We start from the raw sequence: 5,086 nt of genomic DNA, 5'->3' as shown, positions 1-5,086 counted from the left end.
AAAATTGTTGATTAAATATTAATTATAATTAACTACTTATTAACCACTTACTAACACTTCAATTTATCAATAATAAACACTCATGAGATCACAACTTCATTATTACTTCCTTCTCTAGCCATTGTTTTACCTTTAGCTGTGACAGTGATGATATTAATCGAATAACACGAAACTGATAAAGCCAACTTTCATTGTACTAATACCCTTCTACCAAGCATCCACAATTAAGATAGAAGTTGAATAGTCATCAATCATGTTGGGTTCCTATATGTCTACAGAAATTGACAACACAACGATTTAAGCACAAGTTATCCCTTTTGATTACATAGGGCAAATAAAACTGTTAGAGTTACCCACTAATCATGCACAACGTACACGAACTATGCTAGCATGGCAAGTTCTAAATCTCAAGATCCACCGTCGCTTCACAAGAGATTAACACCCTATCTTATAGTTCGCGACGCACATAAGACGAATACGCACAACTAATACTAGATATCATGCAATCATCACACACTAAAGTATTAACAATAACTAAAGAATTTCATAATAAATCCGTTGCAAAACCCCATGATCACGATTAGCCCATAATAGAACTTATCGCCATCATGGGTTCATATGAAATCATGATAAACAACACAAGAAATAATAACTAAACTAATTATATTAAAACAGAGTACGTACACAGAGTAAATAAGTCAAGCAAGAAAACTAGCATCCAATGCTACAACGAAACAAGAATCACAAGAATATATGCTTCCGCTTCGATTGCAGTGTGCTAAATCGGTACTTCTTCCTTCTCTCCTTCGCTTCTTGCGCCAAAACACAATCTAAAAACATAATCTCCTTCATATTCTCTATGAAAACGTCTCAAATCTACTTATATAATGGTCCCATAAAACTCAGATTTACATAGAAGTTGGAAGCCAAACAGAAGTAGAAGTCTAAAATAATTCAGCTTTTTCCCCGACCCTGCGCGGCCGCTCATCGCATTCTGCGCGGGCGGCCAAGCTGCTGCTGCGCGGCCGCTCAGCATTGTTGCGTGGGCGCGCAGGACCCTACTGGAAAAATCCAGGTTTGCTCCGTTTCTTCGCCGTAATCTTGCCCGTTCTTTTCCTCTCGCAATGGTGAACACATGCCAAGGCTTATTCTTGATGATTCCTCCTCCGAAATGCAACTAATACCCTGAAATGCATAAACACTAGAAAAAATGCAATCAAATACACAAATACTTGATTTCAAGACACCAATTTAAGCCATTTTAAGACGTTCTAAGTGGTATAAAATGCCACTTATCAATAGAACCTCTTTGCTTTATCTTGAACCTTCAGTTCTTGAAAAACATTCTTCTTACTAGCATCTACCAATTACTTTTCTGTTCCTTCTGTTTATCGAAAGAGTGTATTTATCTAGATAAAATCTCGCACATAGCTGTGGTAAACACCATGCTAATTTTACTAAACTTTCAATTTCTGGCTAATGCCATCACTTACTCCAAATTGCTAATTGCTTTGATTCCGGATCTGAAAATCATGTTAGAGCTTGACTCAATCTAATTGGAATCGATCTCCATTTAACTAACCATTAGTTGTTAAAGTTGATCAATTAACTTTTTTAACTGATCACTTAAACCAAGTGCTGATTAGCTAACTGGAATCAAAGACCAATTATATAAAGTCGGTTTGATCATAACAACTTTCTCAAGAACCGAGATCGCAATCATTTGGAGTACTGACGGAGAACGACAATATACTTCTTTTTCTGTAAATGTAGGGTAATTTCTGAAAATTTGGGCAGCATTTCCCCTATATTATTGACTACCAGTCGTTCTCAAGCCGACACCATCAATCAACCAGATCATCCCACAATCATATCCACCCACTTCCATCAACCAAAAATCATCAATTCCCACCATTCACCTTTGATCACCATCTAATTGGCATAACATATATCTTTTTAATTGGGATTGGCGTCTAAAACCCACAATGATTGTAATAACCCCAATTTTTGGAAATTTTTGAAACCCTTATGAATAGTGATTTTGTAGATTATGCTGAATAAGAAAACTTTTCATGCCACACTATTGTAGGGGTTCTGTTATTGATATTCTGAGATTTTATTAGTACTCTATATGGTATATAAGTGTATGTAAAGATCGTCAGAATCCAATTCCGAACACTTTGATTTTTCCCGGAAATCCACTAGATACGGAAAGAATTGAGTATAAGGTAACAGGATAAAAAAGGATTTAAATAAAAGGATTATAAGAGATGATCATAAAAGGATTAGAATGTATTGAGAAGGTTAAGGAAACCCAAGTAATAAGATCCCGGGTATGATCCCTCAAACGATAAACGAAAACGAAAGTTAAGCGAACCGTATAATAGATCAGCGATCATTAGGCAAACAATTAGGAGTTAATCAAGGAGGGTTAGGGATGATGAGGTCATCCAACCAATAAGGAGAGACAAGTAAGGGATGATGACACAATAAGGGATGTAAGCATGACATAGGAGGGAAGGAGGTGTGTATGAATGATAACCACACAAAGTTCAAGGTTATTAAGGTAATTAACCAAAATCTAAACAAAAACAACCAACCAAAAATCAAATCAAAGCAAAAACACAAAAATCTCTCTTTCTTCCAAGCTTGCTCTCGGCTTTTCTTCTTTTTCAAAGAAGAAATTTCCAAAATTCAAGATCCAAGCATTGTTAAATCATGAGGTAATTATCTAAGGTTCCTTGTACATAGATATGGATGTCCTATAAGTTTAAGCTTCTAATTCCTTCACAATCTCTTCCAATAAATCAAGGAAGAAGATGGTGAATAGTAACCTTCAAGAAATAACTTTGGTTTTCTTGATGTTTTTTGAAAGTTCAAGGTAGCTTAAGTATAGATCAAGGCTTCCATGGGCATTCCAAGGATCTTTCATTGATTAAAAGCTTCAAGGAAGGTATAAAATCTGCAAACCCTAGCTTTACTTTGTATATTAGGATGATTTTGATAGTTATGGTAAAGAGTAGCTTGATGCTTGTTGGTTTGGAGTTTGGGTTGGAATGGTAGTGAATTGAATGTTGAAATCTTATGGTTTGGTTAAAGGACTTAAGTATAGTTTAAATTCAAGTTTAAGAATAAGTATAAATTGTTAATGTTGAGTTGATTGGGGCTGTTATGATGTAGTGAGGATGGATTTTGGTTGTATGGATGGATTGGGATTGATTGGTGGTTGAATTGGAATGGTAAAAAATTGGGAAATCGCGTAAACATAGTCGTCGTAATGTCCGATTTACTTTAGACTGCTTTTGTTCATAACATTAGGACCCGAGAACTCCCTGCTAGGTTTTGACCATTGCCATGTTTAGATAGTTCATGTTACGAGCTTCGTTTTGATATGTGGTTCGTTTGATTCCGATGTACGGTTTAGGAGAAACGGCCGTTTTAAGTAACGACGTTTCACGAACGAAACATTACCCCTCGCCTTACTTTGAAACCTTGGTTAAGGACCTTAAATGACTAATTGGGGTAAGAAACAATTATGAATAGTGGATTAGGCAGTTGGTAAGGTACTCGCAAAAGAATCGCCTTAAAACCCTTAATGGTTAATTTATTAAAAATGGTGGAGCCGAGGGTACTCGAGCGACTTATGTAAATCGTTAAGCGCGAAAGCGAACATTAGGACTCTAAATGGTTAAAGTCTAGTTTCTTAAGCGACCGGGGTCTAATTCCAACTTATGTTGTTGTTCATAGGTTATCGGACCCACTCTAAGCTTAAGTCTATCCGGGAGCACTCAGGCAAGTTTTCTACCCGTATAACTGTTGTTGTGATGTATATGTGTATATGCATGATCTTGCGATAAATGCATATTGGTTATTAGCAAATTCTTGCGATATATTGTAGCATGTGATATGGTATATATGCATGCCTGTTTCATATTCTTGATTTATATATCTCTTGGTTCAAATGCTTATAGTTGCATAATACCTATGCTAGAGTTAAGCGGTATTTGAGTTTACCCTTAGTATAGGGGATTAAAAGGTGAACATATTTCTAAACCGGGAGTCGATGTTCCCGAGTATAATATATATTATATATATATATATATGGTTATAGTTTTCAAAACTATTAATCGAATAAGGTTTATTCAATAACTTTAACTTTATTTTATTTATTGAATATTATTTCGAATATTCATCCGAGGATTTATGACCCCCTTTATTTTTTATTGAATATTATTTTGAATATTCATCCGAGGACTTATGACTCCTTTTATTGTATTAATTGAATATTATTTCGAATATTCATCCGAGGATTTATGACTCCCTTTATTTTTTATTGAATATTATTTTGAATATTCATCCGAGGACTTATGACTCCTTTTATTGTATTAATTGAATATTATTTCGAATATTCATTCGAGGGCTTATGACTCAGTTTATATTATTTAATGATTATTAATTGGATATTCATTTGAGGATGTATGACTCCTTTATTTTATTTAATGAATATTATTTATAATATTCATTCGAGGTATTATGACTCTGCTTATTATTTAATAATATTCTTTATTTTATTAAAGAATAATGTTCGATAATCAAACTTACTTTTGATTATTCAAATAAAGATATTACTTTCGTATAAGGATATCTTTGATTATTTACTATTCATTTCAAGTATAAGTTTTCCAACTTCTACCTCAATTATTCTTTATGAGAATATTATTTAAATAATAATATTCAGATATTTTCTAAATATATTGGGACTGATTTATTTTATTAAATCAGCATTACTCCAAACACTCTTTAAAGTGTTTTCGAGTCTTCAAAATGATTTTTAAAAGTTAGAGCGGATCCCAAAACTCATTTTTTTATATTTAAGATCTTCCTTTTAAAGGGGATTTAAATACTCGCTCAAAACCTGAGGGATCCGGCTCTATGGTGTATTTTATATTCACAACAAGGTTGCAGTTTTGGTAAATGAATTGATTACTTACCCAACGTTCGGGAAGTAAGTCCATCTATCGAGTCGGCATAAGCAACATGGGCTCAGTGGGCGTCCATAATAGTGTAAGTGGCTCAGTGGGAGTCC

This window comes from Apium graveolens, chromosome 1 (genome assembly GCF_009905375.1).
Source record: "Apium graveolens cultivar Ventura chromosome 1, ASM990537v1, whole genome shotgun sequence".
NCBI lineage: Eukaryota > Viridiplantae > Streptophyta > Magnoliopsida > Apiales > Apiaceae > Apium > Apium graveolens.
The sequence above is the reverse complement of the archived record's forward strand: the minus strand, read 5'-3'. Positions refer to the sequence as shown.